The 20,805-nt window shown below is 47.4% G+C and overlaps 1 protein-coding gene across 1 annotated transcript in view; it reads left to right on the plus strand.

Annotated features, from left to right (window-relative positions):
- Window positions 1–322: 322 nt before the first annotated feature.
- Window positions 323–20,805, plus strand: part of LOC125371582 (vesicular acetylcholine transporter-like) — a 66,273-nt gene continuing 45,790 nt past the window's right edge. The window contains exon 1 of the mRNA XM_048392098.1: window positions 323–400. The gene's annotated coding sequence lies outside the window, so the exon portion shown is untranslated. The remainder of the gene's footprint in view (window positions 401–20,805) is intronic.

A 20,805-nucleotide genomic window follows, 5' to 3' on the forward strand; every position in this document is an offset into this window, starting at 1 on the left:
TAAAACAAACAACGGTATAATATATGTCGACGTGTGAGAAACATTAGCATCGCCAGCATGTATATTCCATGGTGAACAATCTACATAAGCTAAACATAACACAACAGATGTTGCCCTGTTTTGAGGTGTGTCTGACTATAGCCTCACAAAGCACAGTCCAGACAAGTGCTTGTCACAATTATGTTCATCACTCTCTCTGTTTCAAATCAATTTCAATTAGGCCATTGTGTTTTGTCATGTGTGCATAATTGCATCTTTTGGGGCAACATAGTCAATACTTGGAAATATGAGAAAGTTAATGTTCAGACTGCCTCGCGATAACAGACGTTTTGTCTGCTTGTACCGTCAGGGACCATTGTGGCTTGGCTGGCTACGACCTTCTCTCTATATCTGCAGGTTGGTAAGTACTTTATCCTGGTCATGCATTCCTCAAAAACACACTTTTGTGCTCTCAGTATCTCCTTGCAATAGGACCGTAGTTCAAGGAGTTTAATATTTTAGTTTTAACATTTAACTAAGAATTCATTAGTTTTTTTACAATATACATCCTCTTATATCCCATCGGCTTTAGAATATCTGTATTTAGCAAAGATTAGGGTTCAATCTGTGTGATCTTTCGTAGTTCAGGGTGTGCTAATTGACCTTAACATGCAAATTAATTAAATTTGCTGGAGCTGGCCTCAGGTAAAACATGATTTATATTGATACAGTTTCAATTAATCAGAATTATAGTTGACATCCCATCTTCCCCCCAGTAAAGCATGACCTATATATCGGTGGATCATACCGCAGTTCCAGATTCCAATGACTTTGTGCATTAAAAGGTATAATAATTCGCATGCATATGTATGGAGAGATTAGTGTCTTATTGAAGAGATCAAATAGGAATATTAAACAAATGTAACCATGCCAGATTATTATTATTATTATTATTATTATTATTATTATTATTATTATTATACAGATTAAAATTAAAAAATGCAGCAAAGAGGGTTTGGGTGATCCTGGCACAGTCAGGCTGGTTAGGCTCATCATCAGCTCAGGGCCCTTGCCCCCTCTACACCCAGCCTAGACAGCGAATGGGACTTCTCCCAGGGAGCGCTGCCTAGTCAAACCCACCCAGAACTTTTCGGAGAATGTGAAGACTCCCTAACACTGCAACCTTCTGTATTACCCAGATTGTCAGAAGGCCTGTATTCCTGGTAGCAAACCCGGGTACTCTCCCAATGTCAGTCAAAGATTGGGAGGTACCAAACCTAAGGCACCGAGAACAATGGGGACTCGGAAAACTTGATACATGGGATGCAAGCGTGACATTTCGAAAGCGAGATCTGCATATTTGCCATGTTTTTCCAGAATCTTGTCAATCACATTAGTGTCAAAAGGGACAGCAATTTCAATGATATAAATGATTTCATTGGATTAATAAAACACAACAAGATCAGGTTTGTTGGCCTGGATAAGTCTGAGGCTGTATACGGGCCTATTCCAAAGAATTTTGTATTTATCATTTTCCATGACCCTTTACATATTCTGGGTCGTACCATGGATGGACCTCTGTGTCAAAATCAAAACCACAAGCATGGCCAAGACGATAGTAAAATGATCGAGCCACTCCTTCATGTCGCTTCAGATACTATGTGTGTGCCAAAGCTGGGCATCCACTGACAATGTGTTGGAAAGTCTCATTAAATTCATCGCATATTTACATGTTGATGCCATATCACACATTGACGATTTCGAGTGAGAAAGGACTGGTCCTGAACAGCAAAGAGAAAGCCTTCTGTTTCCCTTTTCAGGCCAGCCGACTTCATCTACGTGAAGGACTCTGCAGGGCTGTATGTGTCTCACACTGAACATACACTCGATGCATGCTTGCCATAAAAGGCAACAATGCTTGCCGTAAGAGGCGAGTAACAGTATCGGGTGCTTAGACTCGCTGACTTGGTTGATGCATGTCATCCTATCCCAATTGCGTGGATCTATGCTGGTGTCAATCACCGGACTGTCTGGTTCAGAATCGATTATTTACAGACCGCCGTCATATACCTGGATTATTGCTGAGTGCGGCGTTAAACAACAAACAAACAGTGGTCGTTCAGATAGCCTCTCCTTGACAAAGTCTGATTTGATATTGCATTTGTCTTGGTTGACACTCCTCTCTGTACCGTTCAGCAGTACAGAAACATGTTATAATTGTTGTTGTTGTTGTATTTAGAATCCAATGTATTTTTATTCTAGGGTAAACGGGTTATTTGTTCTTGTTTATACATAAGTTTCAGCGCCGTTCCTACATGCACATCTTTGATGACGTCACAGACGTCTGTCGAGACTCTCTTTCTGTGATGGTTGTGCGAGTAGGCTAAGATCGATTTGATATACATGTGCATAGATGAATGTGTTGATTCCAGTATGTTTACAACGGAAGAACAGTGTATAAACAGGTTCACTTATTGTACTGCATGAAACGTTACGGTTCAATCACCACAATGATATCTGATATTTGAAAACTGTTAAAAAAAATCCAGTACATCCGGTCTCAAACAATAGCATTTCTGGTATCCGTCACTTGGAATAATTTCTGCTTTGTGATGTAATTACGTTTTGTCACGAACCATCTAACCGAATAAAAACATGGTAGTTCCCCCGTCGCTTTGGGGTGCATAATTATCAAAGGAGAATAAAGACCATGGCATACCGATAAAGGGAAAATGGCAATTACTGCGATCAATAGCAAAATAATTATATTCTGTTCCAACGTGGCCAGTTTGATATGAAACGTGTATTTTAACTTTGCTATAATTTAGTTGAAACTAGAGCAACAACGTCAGGATAGAGTTGCTAAAATGAAAATTCTAAAATCGAAATAAAACGGCGATGACGTATATTTGACAAGCGCAAGAATCTGCCTGAAGTTCCTTTCATCCTGTGTGATCTTGTAGTTCAAATGACAGAAAAAAGGCACAACCATGTGTAAATGCCACATTTTCTTAATCGTAATTATTCAAATATTCTCCATATAGGATCTCGGGTCCTGATATAAAGCTTGCTCCTTTTTTTTAAAAAAGGTTATTTCTTTACTAGATACTTTTTAATGATCGCATTTTCTTCATCTTACCATAATGATTTGTCGGAGATTGTGTTACAAGTTACACAGTAAATGTCGGGGGAAAATGGTGAAATTCCCATACGACTTGGAATGTCCATGTAAATCATCGTTGTCGACATCAAGTGACAGCTGGTTAATAGATCTGTGTGGCTTAGTGTTTAGGGCAACATATCTGCAGATCCTTCAGAGATATGTTGGTATTCAGTCTCTTCAATAACCTGGATCTTAGGTTCTATGTTTCATCACTTTCTTGCTTAATCATTCATAGCAATGTACCCCCAGTCAGTATACAGCCTTCAACACTTCCATAACACACGGAGCTATTAGGGAAATCCAATTGCTACATTCTTGAATGACATCAAGCGCCTGTCAAAACACCGCCTAGTGATTGTTCCCAGGATCATCTCAAATTATTGTCCGTGCTTGTTGAGAATTCTTGAGAATTGTTCCATCTTAACCCAACAACGAGCAACATATTTGAGGGTTTTGATTTAATTTCCGCAGCATCTTCACGGAAAAAGAGTTGTCATTCTGATCGAACACTCCAGTGTCATAAGATTCCAAACGAGACTACCCCCTTGTGTTGAGTATGAAAACCCAATTTGAACGGCGTGTCTGCGTGCTTTTGGCGTCGTATCGGTCACGTCGTATCAATTACGTCTCTCCCTACCGTTGTTGCCTGTGTTCCAAAGTTTGGCCTGGCAATTGATTATCTATAATTTGTACTGTGACGCGCCATGCACGTGCTAGTGGTCACTTGACGAGAACCGGCTTTACTCAAACAAAGTGGAGCTATCTTTGCTTGAAATTCTAAATCAGCCCTCTCATTTGACCAAGTGTCCTTGGTTCGCAAGTCGATGGTAATTAAGTAAAGCCTCTGATTGACCGGCATTGAGTTCGAGTGCTTATGTGGAATTTCCGTCTTTGTGTTGTTTGTGAAGACGATGTATTGATGCCAAGGTGAAGACAATGTGGCATATCCCTGGACAAATATTGACAATTGCTCAAATATTGGTCTGTGCAGACACTTCTAGTCTATTTGAACAGATTGATAGTATTATGTGACGGTGGGATAGCCAAGTGGTTAAAACTTTGGATCGTTACGCCGAAGAACTAGGTTCGAGTCACTTCGTAAAACCCATTTCAAAACACCCAATAATTCTTTATTAACCTTATAAGGTTATTCGTTAGTTTCAGTGCAACATTTCAGTATACCATGCGGCATGGAGGAAAAGATAAAAGTAACGCAAATTGTGCACATTTACCACTCATGTAAAACACGAACTAACGACTGAGAGACATACTCAGGAATAAGATAGATAGCTGTGTCGCACAACACCATAATCACTTCCAACACACCACCAGTGTCACCCTCTGCACCCACACATCACCACCTCTCGCCCCCTGCTCCAACACACAACTGTCACCCTCTCCCCCTCACATTCAACTGCTATCACCCCCTGCTCCCGCACACCACCGCTGTCACCCCCTGCTCCCACACACCACCGCTGTCACCCTCTCCTCTAACACACTACCACTGTCACCCTCTCCTCCCACACACCACCACTGTCATCCTCTACCCCCACACACCACCGCTGTCATCCTCTTCTCCCACACACCTCCACTGTCATCCTCTCCTCCCGCACACCACCACTGTCACCCTCTCCTCCCGCACACCACCACTGTCATCCTCTCCTCCCGCACACCATCACTATCATCCTCTTCTCCCACACACCACCGCTGTCACCCTCTCCTCCCACACACCTCCACTGTCACCCTCTCCTCCCACACATCACCGCTGTCACCCTCTCCTCTAACACACCTCCACTGTCACCCTCTCCTCCCACACACCACCACTGTCAAGCTCTCCTCCCACACACCACCACTGTCACCCTCTACCCCCATACACCACCACTGTCATCCTCTACCCCCACACACCACCACTGTCACCCTCTCCTCCCACACACCGCCGATCTCACCCTCTCCTCCCACACACCACCACTGTCACCCTCTACCCCCATACACCACCACTGTCATCCTCTACCCCCACACACCTCCACTGTCACCCTCTCCTCCCGCACACCACCACTATCATCCTCTTCTCCCACACACCACCGCTGTCACCCTCTCCTCTAACACACCTCCACTGTCACCCTCTCCTCCCACACACCACCACTGTCAAGCTCTCCTCCCACACACCACCACTGTCACCCTCTACCCCCATACACCACCACTGTCATCCTCTACCCCCACACACCACCACTGTCACCCTCTCCTCCCACACACCGCCGATCTCACCCTCTCCTCCAACACATCACCACTGTCACCCTCTCCTCCCACACACCGCCGATCTCACCCCCTACTCCCACACATCACCACTGACATCCTCTTCTCCCACACAACGCCACTGTTATTCCATACTCTCACACACCACCGCTGTCATTCTCTCCTCTAACACACCACCACTGTAACCCTCTCCTCCCACACACCACCACTGTCACCCTCTCCTCTAACACACTACCACTGTAACCCTCTCCTCCCACACACCACCACTGTCATCCTCTCCCCCCACACACCACCACTGTCTCCCTCTCCTCCCACACACCGCCGATCTCACCCTCTCCTCCCACACACCACCACTGTCACCCCCTACTCCCACACATCACCACTGTCAACCTCTTCTCCCACACAACGCCACTGTTATTCCATACTCTCACACACCACCGCTGTCATTCTCTCCTTTAACACACCACCACTGTCACCCTCTTCTCCCACACACCACAACTGTCACCCTCTCCTCCCACACACCACCACTGTCACCCTCTCCTCCCACACACCGCCGATCTCACCCTCTCCTCCCACACACCACCACTGTCACCCCCTACTCCCACACATCACCACTGTCAACCTCTTCTCCCACACAACGCCACTGTTATTCCATACTCTCACACACCACCGCTGTCATTCTCTCCTTTAACACACCACCACTGTCATCCTCTTCTCCCACACACCACAACTGTCACCCTCTCCTCCCACACACCACCTATGTAACCCTCTTCTCCCATACACCACCGATGTCACCCTCTCCTCCCACACACCACCACTGTCACCCTCTCCTCCCACACACCACCGTTGTCACCCACTCCTCCCGCACATCACCACTGTCACCCTCTCCTCCCGCACATCCCCACTGTCACCCTCTACTCCCGCACACCACCACTGTCACCCTCTCCTCCCGTACACCACCACTGTCACCGTCTCCTCCCGGACATCCCCACTGTCACCCTCTCCTCCCGCACACCACCACTGTCACCCTCTCCTCCCGCACACCACCACTGTCACCGTCTCCTCCCACACACCAACACTGTCACCCTCTCCTCCCGCACACCACCACTGTCACCCTCTCCTCCCGCACACCACCACTGTCACCGTCTCCTCCCGCACACCACCACTGTCACCGTCTCCTCCCGCACACTACCACTGTCACCCTCTCCTCCCGCACACCACCACTGTCACCGTCTCCTCCCACACACTACCACTGTCACCCTCTACTCCCACACACCACCACCGTCACCCTCTTCTCCCATACACCACCGATGTCACCCTCTCCTCCCACACACCACCACTGTCACCCTCTCCTCCCACACACCACCGCTGTCACCCTCTCCTCCCACACACCACCACTGTCACCCTCTCCTCCCACACACCACCACTGTCACCCTCTTCTCCCACACACCACCACTGTCACCCTCTCCTCCCACACACCACCACTGTCACCCTCTCCTCCCACACAACACCACTGTCACCCTCTCCTCCCACACACCACCACTGTCACTCCACGCTCCCTCACATCCCCACTGACACCCTCTACTCCCACACAACACAACTGTCACCCCCTCCTCCCAAACACCACAACTGTCACCCCCAGCTCCCGCACATCCCCACTGACACCCTCTACTCCCACACACCACAACTGTCACCCTCTCCTCCAACACACCATCGATGTCACCCTCTCCTCCCGCACATCACCACTGTCATCCTCTACTCCGACACAACACCACTGTCACCCTCTCCTCCCACACAACACCACTGTCACCCTCTCCTCCCACACACCACCACTGTCACCCCAGCTCCCGCACATCCCCACTGACACCCTCTACTCCCACACAACACCACTGTCACCCCCAGCTCCCACACACCACAACTGTCATCCCCAGCTCCCGCACATCCCCACTGACACCCTCTACTCCCACACACCAACACCGTCACCCTCTCCTCCCACACAACACCACTGTCCCCCTCTCCTCCCACACACCACCACTGTCACCCTCTCCTCCAACACACCATCGCTGTCATCCTCTTCTCCCACACACCACCACTGTCACCCTCTCCTCCCACACACCACCGATGTCACCCTCTCCTCTAATACACCACCACTGTCATCCTCTTCTCCCACATAACACCACTGTCACCCCTTGCTCCCGCACACCATCACACCACCACTGTCACCCTCTCCTCCCGCACAACACCGCTGTCACCCTCTTCTCCCGCACACCACCACTGTAACCCTCTCCTCCCACACACCACCACTGTCATTCCCTACTCCCACACACTACCACCGTCACCCTCTCCTCCCACACACCACCACTGTCATTCCCTACTCCCACACACCACCGCTGTCACCCTCTTCTCCCGCACACAACCACTGTTATCCTCTTCTCCCACACAACGTCACTGTTACCCTCTCCTCCCACACAACACCACTGTCACCCCCTACTCCCACACATCACCACTGTCATCCTCTTCTCCAACACAACACCACTGTCATTCCCTACTCCCACACACCACCACTGTCACCCTCTACTCCCACACAAAACCACTGTCACCCCCTGCTCCCACACACCACCACTGTCACCCCCAGCTCCCGCACATCCCCACTGACACCCTCTACTCCCACAAACCACCACTGTCACCCTCTCCTCCCACACACCACCACTGTCACCCTCTCCTCCCACACACCACCACTGTCACCCTCTCCTCCCACACATCCCCACTGTCACCCTCTCCTCCCACACACCACCACACCACCACTGTCACCCCCTGCTCCCGCACACCACCACACCACCACTGTCACCCTCTCCTCCCACACAACACCACTGTCACCCCCTGCTCCCGCACACCACCCAACCACCACTGTCACCCTCTCCTCCCACACACCACCACTGTCACCCCCAGCTCCCGCACATCGCCACTGACACCCTCTACTCCCGTACACCACCACTGCCACCCTCTACTCCCATACACCACCACTGTCACCCCCAGCTCCCACACACCCCCACTGTTACCCTCTCCTCCCACACACCACCACTGTCACCCCCTGCTCCCACACGCCACCACTGTCACCCTCTCCTCCCAACACCGCCACTGTCGTTTCTGCTCCCACCCAACACGAGTGCCAACTCTGGTTCCACAAGGTTAACAAAGTCAAATTATGATATAGATACGGACAAAGTGAAAAAATAATTTCACGTGCTACTACGAACTTAAAGTGATTCACAATGACTGAAACCAGATGATTGCGAAGGATAAGCGTGGTCCCTTTTAGATATGAGGCGTATTGTATATATACTGAACCGCAAAAGAAAGGTCACCACGGATAGATATATGAGAAACATTATTTGTCCAAACACTGTAAACATACTTTGAGACATTTTAAAAAGATGAAACTTGGCAAAACTGATCATCAAGGTTGAAATTAAAGTGTCAAATGTTCTTAAAGTGAAACAAAACACTAGTCTCTGAGAAAATGGCATCAGAAGTCAGTATTTCGTGTGTGCATTGATGACTGCCGTGCAACGTCGATACATGGAATGGATGAGGCGGTTGATGAAGGCCATAGGCACTTGAGCCCACACTCTGAGGGACGCCTGACGCCGTTAAGCTGCAGTTGTCGACCTTGGTCGGACGTCATTCAGCCCTCTTTGAATCTCGTCCCAGAGGTGCTCAATGGGATTTAAATCGGGACTGAGGGCATGCCACTGCATGGTTCTGATGCAACTCTGCTGGGGTGTTGTCTCAAGACCTGATCGATTTACCGAGCTGCTGTGACGCCATTGCCTCTTCCTGGACTCTACCCTCTGTGCAAGACCTATTCAACCCCACACCATGATGCTCGGACCACCCAACGAGTCTCTTTTAACAACACAAGCATCCGAATAACGTTCCCCACGGCGTCGCCAGACTCTCTCTCTCCGCCATCTGCTGTTGAGATACAGTAACGATTCTTGTCTTAGAAGAGGACTCTTCCACCCTGCGCAAATGCTGGTGCTGTGTTGCCCACTGAAGACGGTCCCGGCGATGACGTGGTGTCAGAATGGGTCCTCGGTGTGGCCTGTGACAGTGAAGGTGTCTGATCGTCAATCGTTGACGCACAGTGTTCGCACTAATGTGTCGCTGGTGTGTCCCCATGGTCTGTCGAGCAGTTTCCGCAGCAGTAAAAAAGCGATCTTGAAGATGCTGTCACACAATCTGACGATCCTGACGTCGGGTGGTGACCCTTGGTCTTCCACTACGTGGTCGGTCATCTGTACTGTTGGTGGTCTGATACCGTTACTGGAGCCTGTATATGGCCCTTACGTGGACTTGAAATGCATTGGCTACTTGCTGGGCGATTTGTCCAGCTTGCAATCGTCCAAGGGCTTGGTGTCGCTGCTTCCTTGTCAATCTTGGCATGTGGTAGCAATTCAATAACGAATGAATGTTATCAGATCTGGGTGGATTTTTTACAGGGCAAGAAATGGGGGAACGCATGTGCATGTGCATTTGCACGGAACACGGGTTACCATGGCCGTTGCCGGGATGCGTTTGGGCGATCGTTTTTATCGGTCATCTGCTTTGTTTATTTATCATCAAATTACATTTTTCCGGACAAGGTAATGTTAAATTTTATAAAGTTTGAGAAAATTACCCAGGTATTTAAATGACAACTTTTCATGCAATGTTACTTGGGGTGACGTTTCTTTTGCGGTTCAGTATTTATTTGCTTTTCAAGAAAGTCGAATAAAATCATCATCATCATCATCATCATCATCATTCCATAACAAGCTGTGTTTTATTTTTCTTGTGTATGGTCATTTGGTGTCATGTTTCTGAGGTTATTTTCAGAGAATAATCATGCGATCCCCATGCCGCAAAAACATCTAACACATCTAACCTTGTTAAGGGCATGTGTGATACTATCTTACGCCCTGACTGAGCAAATTACAGATCAGTTCACATACTCTAGGTGAGTCTGGTGCATGAACTAATATTACAAAGTGAACAATTTTGTAGTAAAAGCTTTCCTGAGGAATATAGAAAAGAGGCCAAAAAACATCAGCGATCACGCAAGCGTTACCGGGGAGGTTTCATGTCTTTTCTTTCATTATTTTCTCTCCAAGCAGGTTCCCATTAAGGACTAGATGACTGTTATCTCTGCGCAACGACCCTTAATCATGAATTGAAAGGTCTTCCTTCAGTCTTTACAAAGACATTTGATTAAAAGATAAGTCTTGAAGTAAATTACAGACACGCCTTGACGTAATTTCTGCCCTGGGTAACATGTCTGTCATCTTTATGGCTCGATCGAGACTGGACCGTGGTTAAATACGGAGAAAGCATGAACACTCCATCACTGTGTTGGCATGGTAATTATAGCGGATTCCAGAGTGAACCTTGGCTCAAACAGTCGGGAGTCGAGGGGGAAGCACTTTGTGCATGGACAACAGTTGGAATTAGGACATTATGGGATTGATTTTCGTGTATTTGTGTCTCTTATAGAACCGTGCTTCATGTTGGCCGTGTGCCCCATGGTGCAAGGTTAGTGTCCATTCATATTGGGCAAAGTGCTGATTTAGAAAGGATTTTATATATTTACAAATCGACTCGAATATTTATCATTCATATCAAAGAAAGAAAGGGGGTGAGTGTTTTGCTTTTTGCAAAATTACAGCTAAATTGCGACAGTCTGTAAATAATCAAGTCAATCGACCAAACACAGCAGTGTTTGACAGGACGAGCAAGTATCCAAGCTGCCGGGGTACGATGACACACATTGTAACCAACTGATCCACAACTTACTCAGGGACGTATTCGGGCTGACCTGTAACTTACGACATGTACATGTACTAGTATTCATGGAGGTAAGAGTGTTTGGGTTTATTCGTTATGGTGTTGATAGATGAAGAATCAAGAAAATGTTCATAACGTACCGCGATGATTCAGCAATAATGTCGTGGAAGTTCCATAACGTACCGCGATGATTCAGCAATAATGTCGTGGAAGTTCCATAACGAACCGCGATGATTCAGCAATAATGTCGTGGAAGTTCCACAACGTACCGCGATGATTCAGCAATAATGTCGTGGAAGTTCCATAACGTACCGTGGTGATTCAGCAATAATGTCGTGGAAGTTCCACAACGTACCGCGATGATTCAGCAATAATGTCGTGGAAGTTCCATAACGTACCGTGGTGATTCAGCAATAATGTCGTGGAAGTTCCACAACGTACCGCGATGATTCAGCTATTATGTCGTGGAAGTTCCATAACGTACCGCGATGATTCAGCAATAATGTCGTGGAAGTTCCACAACGTACCGCGATAATTCAGCTATTATGTCGTGGAAGTTCCATAACGTACCGCGATGATTCAGCAATAATGTCGTGGAAGTTCCATAACGTACCGCGATGATTCAGCAATAATGTCGTGGAAGTTCCATAACGTACCGCGATGATTCAGCAGTAATGTCGTGGGAATTCCACAACGCACCGAAGTGTTTCACCAATTGTGCCGTGGCATTTCCCCTTCATATGGCAGTGATTCAGCTATGGTGCCATTGTATTTCCACAACCTACCGCGGTAGTACTGCAAATGTTTTCGGGAACTAAACATCTTTAATAGGAAAGTTTTTCGTTTCTTGTTGAACGCAAAACAATATCCATGATATAAAGTTGCCTGGGCCTTATACTAATCCGGAATCCCCACATCGTGGTATGCAGTGAGCAGTAGTGTAGACTAGCAATAGTAGCTGCGATATTGGCAGAATCCCCAAGGAGCGAGATCGTGAACATTTGACCATGGTATTTCTGTAATTGCAAGTTATAGTTGTTTCCATCATCTCGTTTCATTATATAATCACTACTAGAAACTAACCTTAAAAAACGTGCGGTTCCGCGGTGATTCTCGTGATTAGATCTGTCTCCCATATCTGTGATATGTGGTAGCATGTGTCCCTATCATCCTTGTATCCAAGTGGGTGATTGGTGCTAGCATGTGTCTATATCACCAGTCTCCCAAGTATGCTACGGGTGCTAGCATGTGTCTATATCACCAGTCTCCCAAGTATGCTACGGGTGCTAGCATGTGTCTATATCACCAGTCTCCCAAGTATGTTACGGTTGCTAGCATGTGTCTATATCACCAGTCTCCCAAGTATGTTACGTTGCTAGCATGTGTCTAGATCAGCATATCATCACCAAGGGCCACGAGCTTTAGCCTTTGTCTAAAATCATCAATATATCACAATGGTTCAGGACAATTTGTCAAAAATGAAAACAAATGTCATCTAAAGTTTTTTGAGAAAACAATAAGTGCTAGAATCTTTGTAAAAAATGAGATAGAAGAAATACATGTACATTTAGGCAAGACGTAAGCATCCTAATTGGAGCCAGTTGTTGATGGGTCTATTTGTGCAAGTGAATCGGAAAATCTGCAAGGATACGGTAAAATGACACAAGGCAATTTGGTCAAGAAGTATAACTTAAGGTTCAGGCATATTGACTACTTTACCCACCTAAGCTAGAAATAAAAAAGACAAGTAAAACGGTCTCATCTATTTCATATTTAGGGGCGGTCGGGTAGCCTAGTGGTTAAAGCGTTCGCTCGTCACGCCGAAGACCCGGGTTCGATTCCTGACATGGGTACAATGTGTGAAGCCCATTTCTAGTGTCCCCCGCCGTGATATTGCTGGAATATTGCTAAAAGCGGCGAAGGCTATACTCACTCACTCACTCACTGTTTCATATATAGAACTGTGCATTAAGATGTAGAGTGATAAAAAACTATACACAGGTGTGTGACAAGAGGGATGAATTCAACTTCCCAGTTGTGAACTTTTAGCTATGTCATCACTGTCATCGCCTGGGGTCACGTTAGCCTGCATTTGTTTGTATCATCCCTGTCATTGTATTGTCTATAACTATGTATTATCGACTGTGCACATACTGTTGCATTCTCACAGAATAATATACACGTCAGAGCATTAACGGCATGGTCTTGCACATTGAAGATGTATATTGCTCATGCATAATTTGCTTCATACCCAAAGTAAATAAAATAATCGTTTAACCTCGTTGGGTTGCGCAGGTCACAATCAGATTTGTAATTACTATATTGATTTTAAACACAAAGGGATACAGAATGTATTGATATAAATGTGATTTTTTTTACTTATCCTGCATTACTCCTTAATCCATATTACTGCTTGTTCTTGACAGAGAAAAGAGTTGTGTGAAGGTCTTTGCTTGAAGAAGCTGCTCCAACTAGCTGAGAGACCAGCCCATCACGCAGCTCCCACGTGACCAAAGGAAGTGACGTCACGGATCCTCAAATTACTCTTGTCACTTGATGAGAGAAGACCTGTTGTTTTTTTGTAACATAAACTGATTCAAACCCTCACGTGTTTGCTATCTGACTTAATGTTTTTTTGTCTTTGTGTTGTGCCTACGGTTTGTATTTTGGACATTCTATGTTTGATAAACATGACATTGTGCATAACGTTATTAGACACTCACTGGCGTTTTCTCGAAAGAAAACATAATGCCAGGTGTCTTGTTGTTCCAAGTAGTTAGTGAACTGGTTTGCGTTCTATATTCTTTTGCTTGGTACCCCACGATTAGCATATCCTCGCAAGTATTGTTTGTTTTGTTGTATGTTGTCTTACGTTTGTCGTAATATTTGTTTCATAAATCCACACACTGGGATAAACAAATTATAGCATACATAATCGGGCGGGGACGCATTGTGATTTTACACAGTGACTGCTTCTTTGCAGATATCATGCCCTCCTGCTCAAAGTCCCGGCGTAATATGTCGGCGTGGGATCCCCACATCCTGTGCCTTAATTGTACATCTCAATGCCTCCAGGGTCACCGATTTAAGACTGTTTACTGCTTTCACCCACAGCTCTCAGTCAGTACCTCCGTGTGTGAAAAAACGCAGAACACAGCAGGCAAGGAAACACTGGCGCATGATGTCAGACCGCTCCAAGAATTCGCCTACAAGATCGGCCATCTCGGATGACTACCACCCGACCTCAACTGCTACTTTGATGTCGGACCCTACGGTCGCAGTCTCTACCAAGAGCACTTTGACGACCACAACAACGTCTATCTTTACGGCGGCGACCACCTTGACGCCCGGCGTGGCGCTCACGTACCAGACGGCGCCCCTACTATCCTCCGGACAGACGCTTGATCGCCCACAGGCGCCCCCGCCTACGACACAGACGCCCATGATAGACGCCTCTCTCCTCCAGTACATTCAGTACTTACAGGCCAGACAGCCGTCGACGCCAGCGCCTTTACAGACGCCTCTACAAGCGCCTCCCATAGCGCCTCTGCAGACGCCTCCTCAAGCGGTCTTTCAGCTGGCTCCTATCTACACAGCGCCCATACAGACGCCTTCTACCTCTCGTCACTCCGCGGACTCGGCTTCCCCAAGTACGTCTTCACGGCGGAGTGACAGCAGATCTTGGATCTTAGACAGGGTCATAGATCTAGGAGCCGCTCCCCGGTTCGCAGACGCTCCAGTGGCTATCGATCCGACTCCTCGGAGGGCGCCTTCATCTCTTGCTATGTCGACACCCCTACGGATGGCGAATCCCACCTGGGTTTTGACCAAGTCGCAGACTGGCTGGCTGATTTGAGGTCGATAGCATGACGGCCATCCGTGCGGACCCCACCGCGATCCCTCCTGACCCACTGATCACAGACATGATCTCAGCTCTGGATGAGGACTTCAGTAAACTGTCACTGACTCCGTCCTTCAGGGCCCCATGTTATAGACGAGATGACTTCCCAATCCACTCTCTTCAAATTGCGGACTACGATCACTCCTTAGAAGAGGACATGCACCGCAGGACGGGATCGAACCGCTCCACCTCAGTCCGAGTTTCCGACAGTAAACTGGCCTACGTGGAGACCGAGATTCGCCACAAGCTCAAACCTCTCTCACTGATGGCGTCGTCCTCCAGGGCTATACTGCAGGACTTATCGGAGGACAACCTTCATAGGATTGACCATCTAACTGCGGTTGTATCCTACCTCCAACGACAAGTGGAACAGATGCGCTCCCATATGCGCGCCGCTCTGATCGAACTCACTACCACTAGACGACTTGGGTACCTTGCCTTGTGGAATTGGGACCCAGAGTTCAAGAGAGTCCTTTGGCGTCAACCTTGGTCCGGCTCTGACCTTTTTAATGGACAGATATCCAAGACACACTCCCGGGTCTCAGCCTTCGCCCGTGATGAGACGGCTCTCAAGGCCCTGGCCAGGGTGTCACAGCCAGCCTTTGCTAAGGCGTCCCAGTCTGGCTCCTACCAGCCACGACGCAACACCCTCCAGACTCGGGGGCGGGGACTCCACCTCAACCTCTCGGGGCAGAGGCAAGGGAAAAGAAAAGTCTTCAGGCACATACCAATCCCGTCGCGGCTACCCCAAGAGGGGTAACGCCAGCCGCAGGGACCTTCAGTGAACCGCCGGACAGGCACGACTGGGACCTCCTACCCCCAGCCGTTCAAGTTGTCGACACCCCAGTAGGTGGGAGACTGACTCACTTCTGGCAGAATTGGGAGATCCTGGGGGACCCATACGTCACCAACATCATCCGACACGGGTACAAGCTGACGCTAATAGACGACCCGTCACTGACGTCGACCCCCCAACAGCAGCTAATGAGCCGGAACATCACGGCGCTGCTAGACAAGAAAGCCATAGAGGTTGTACACGCCCCAGCCATAGCATCAGGCTTCTACTCACCTGTCTCCCTAGTCACCAAGAAGGACTCAGACAAACACAGGATGATCCACAACCTCGCCGCTTGCAACGAACACTTCCTGGCGCGTCCACCATATTTCCGGATGACCACGCTCAGGCTACTGCGATCCCGGATCCAGGCACAGGAGGCACTCATCAGCCTGGATATCGAGGACGCCTACCTACATGTCCCTATACATCCCGCCGACCGGAAATTCCTCTGCTTCATCTTCATGGGAGTCCATTATCAATGGGCGGTCCTCCCTTTTGGAATTTCTTCGGCCCCGTGGCTATTCACAAGGCTTACTTTGCCGATAAGCCTCGTACCTCCATCGCCGGGACATCCAGTTCGAAGCGTACATAGTTGACTGCCTACTGGACCATCGGGACCCTGTCACTCTACTCCGCCACAGGGACTTCACCCTCTGGCTCCTACACCAGCTGGGGTGGAAGATCAACCTCAGGAAGTCAGAGTTGACACCCTCCAAGTGCCTTCAGTTCATCGGGGGCCTCTTCCAGACGGACCTCGATCTCATCTCTGTACCCAGAGACCAGTGGGAGCGCATTATGGCGCACCTGACTCCAGCTCTCCACCTACCATGCACTCTGCGCCAATGGCAAGTCCTCCTGGGCCTCTAAACCTCAGGACTTGACCTACAGAGGAAGGCTGCAACTGCGCCCAGTACAGATGTTGATGGCCCCCTACATCAGGCGCCAGGACCCCTCTGTATCCATCGTCCTCCCGGATCATCTCAAGCAGCATCTCCGGTGAAGGACGGTGGAATCGAATGTCTTAAGCGGCGTCTCCTTGACAGGGCTTACGACCTCTCTGAACCTATTCGTCGACGCGTCCCTACAGGTCGTCTCGGGGCTGTGGTCCGCCGATCAGCGCCTATGGCACATCAACAACCTCGAACTGGAAGCGCTTATCTTGGCCATCGCTCACTGGAAGCAGGCGCTCAGACACGCCCGGGTCACATCACTGTCGTATGGAACCAAAGAACGACTCATTCGACAGACGTTCCGATTGTTTCACCTGGTGGATCATCTGGGGATTCAGTTCCAGGTCTACCACATCCCGGGCTGCCGAAACATCCTAGCGGATGCCCTATCTCGGCCAGGCAAAAGTGGCTCCCACAGAGTGGAAACTTCACCCACACGTGTCTCCCCAACATAGACCTATTCGCCACCAGCCAGAACTACCAGATCCCGACCTACATATCTCCGGTGCCGGATCCACTGGCCTGGGCAGTCGACGCTTTCAGCGTCCCCTGGGAAGGATTAAGAGCGTACGCTTTTCCGCGGCCTGTACTCCTTCCCAAAGTCGTCCAGAAGATCAGATCGACACGGAACCTCGATCTGACTCTTGGTGTCCAGCGAGGGCTTGGTTCGTCGTCCTCAGAAAGCTGTCCGTCGTCAACCCACTGCCACTCCCAGATTGGCCAAATCTGCTGATCCACCCTCACAGCAGACAGCCACACCCAAGACCAGACAGGTTATGTCTCCACGTCTGATCCATTTACAGAGAGCACTGAACGCCAAGGGCTACTCGGCCAGTGCGGCTAGGGCCATCACGATGGCACATCACCCAACCACCAGGAGCCTCTATGATGACTAGTGGCAATCCTTCGAGAGCTTTTGCAGGGGCAAGCACTAAGACCCCACATCTGCATCGCCTCAATTCCTGGCCGAGTTCATGCTCCATCTGCGTCACAAGCAGGTTAGAGCGCTTCGTTGCTACATCCGACGATCCAAGGAACGCCGTAGACAACGACGACGCCTCTTCGTACCGGTATCTGCGACCTCGCGAGCGGAAGTCAGCCGCAACACGATCGCCCTCTGGCTACGAGCCATCATCCTCCAGGCCTACGAGGCTGCGGGATTGGACCCCCCAACGCTCCAACAACCCGCGTGAGATCCGGGTGCCTGATGCCGACCACATAGCCGAGGACGGGCTGAGGGAATTTGAGGTTCCCATACATGGTGTGGTCACCCGAAGCCGACCACACAGCCAAGGATTGGCTAGGGAACAGAGTCTGGAAATAAAAGATGAAAGTCCACATCTGAAGGTATGCCCGCCTCTGGTTCCGTCCGATAAAGATGCATTAAGGAGTAATGCAGGATAAGTAAAAAATCTAGTAAAATCCTATATATTTTTTTATATTTGTATACTTATCCTGCATTACTGCGTCTAAAGGGACCCACCCATCGCAGATCTACCTCCCCACGATGCCTTCCGATGTTTCGGACTCCAGAGTAATGTGAGGATCCGTGACGTCACTTCCTTTGGTCACGTGGGAGCTGCGTGATGGGCTGGTCTCTCAGCTAGTTGGAGCAACTTCTTCAAGCAAAGACCTTCACACAACTCTTTTCTCTGTCAAGAACAAGCAGTAAAATGCATGAAGGAGTAATGCAGGAGAAGTATACAGATATAAAAAAATATCTAGGTATTTACGAGAATGTGCTGATAAGGATTATTAGTTGCCAAACGTGACCTGTTTGACACTTACGCCAAAGCAACATTTAGGTAAAGGAATTTCAACATACTTCAGTTCCCTGTGTTAATACTGGGTACAATGTAGATTGATCGGTAAAGTTTCACCAATTTCCTCAGTGTCAACGGATTAAACATATAAACAAAATGAGATCAACCGACATTTTGAACATAATGAGACATGAATCGTTATTTGAGTAAAGTCAAACCAATGAATCGTAGTTGGTTACATACAACAACCATACAATCCAAAAACACGTAAATTAGAGAAACAAGTTTCAATGTTTATTATCTAGGCATGACATTTTGATTTATCCATAAGTCTCGTTAACGTTGCTTGTCATCTTCAGTACTATGCGTGTTTTGATTAGAACATTCTTATAGAGATTATAAAAAATATACTTACCAAATTTGTAGCTTTACTTGACAACATTTATTTATAAATACTGTACACTCGCTATGAAAGGATTATGTAAATAATGTTAATATTTCTCATAATGTCAAGAGATTTACATTGCTTGCACCAAGTATGAGTAATACAACATTTGACTTCATACTTACTTTCGTATTTGCTGACATGTATTCGATTTACTTACATGTGAGGTTTTATGTACCTATATAAAACGCCAACTTCGATACTTTAGTTGCTGAATGTCAAGAAGAATCATATTGAACTGTAAATGATAGCAGGAAAAAAACACCGATTATTTAGTTTGAATAATGTATCAGTTTATAAAACGCCAAACAAACTATAGTTCTTACTACGAAAACACACATCGTGTAATCAAGCATGTTTAAGGTAAATAATTATAACTTAGGGACGGGAGACGACATGTGTAACAGCTGCCCCCTCCAACACGCCATGATCCTTAGCAGTAGTGGTTTCTGAATTATGCATTACCAGGGCATCGCTGGAAGTCATTTTTGAACAACCTTTGTACTTCGTGACTTCAATTGGTCTTTCGATCATGACAAGAATTTTCTGTGATTCTGTGATCAATTGACCAGTGCAGCTACAACCCTGCCTGGTTGAACTCATCAATGGTTTCTCTAAAGTTTATTCAAATTGTCTTGATTGTAACTCAGTTTGACTGCGGGTCACATGCTGCCGTTCAAATGTTGCACCAACGAAGATTGAGGTGTTATCAATCCCGTTCATGTAAGCCTTATAGAAGAATATATTTTAGTTCTGCATAATCAAACTAGCCGCCTTTTACAGTATATTAGCCTCGGGTATATCCTTTACTCTAGTACCTTCAGTCTTGGGTGTCTACATTTTACGCCCTTTGAGGTACATTCGACCAAGCTCTTTCTTGGAAGATTTCAAAGAGCGTCATACTACTAAAAAGTTGTTTGATCAATTCAAGGCCTCAGCAAAGTTTCAGAACGTTTTATGGTAGACATGTGGAGGACATTTCAAAATTTGACGCATCAGTGAAAAAATCATGTTCGATTCAATTCCCAATTTAACCATATGTTCCCGTGTATGTTCAGGTGTACACTTTACTTGCCTGTGCATGTGTTTGTGACGTATTCTACTGATGGGGCAGGATACGTTCACCTTTTCGCGAACACCTGGTGTTATCGCTATTTGCCAGTGATTCTTAAACATATGTTTATGGGTCAGTTAAAGAACAATCTAATCAAACGTATTGCAAAATACATGTTGCTCTTCAAACAGAAACATGATCTATTTCAGGGACTTCTCGTAGTTTCCAAGTTGACACGTGTCTTCAGTCGAGTAGCACTCGTACTTGTCTTTCTGCTGGAGTCTGTTCCATTCATGAAGTACAAATCAAGATGGCACCACTCTCCCGTCTGTCTCCGTTGATGTCTAACAGGAGCAGAGGCCAGAATCTGTTTAGCCCTGTCTGATACAGTCGACGGTCTCGCTAAACTAATAACTCTTACACATTGTCGTCATAATGGCAGCAATGAATAACCTTTGCACAATATTACCATCGTTCAAAGGTAATTTGGCTAATACATGTATCATATTTTGCTGTTTTTAGCATTATGCCAATACAATACTTTACATATTTCTCAATTGTATGAGATGTACAAATCCCATTCGCTCAAACATTCTCTGTCACCTTAGAAACCACATTTGATGTTATTGTTGCTAA

This window comes from Haliotis rufescens, unplaced genomic scaffold (assembly GCF_023055435.1).
Source record: "Haliotis rufescens isolate VD_foot unplaced genomic scaffold, xgHalRufe1.0.p SCAF_11, whole genome shotgun sequence".
Classification (NCBI taxonomy): Eukaryota; Metazoa; Mollusca; class Gastropoda; order Lepetellida; family Haliotidae; genus Haliotis; species Haliotis rufescens.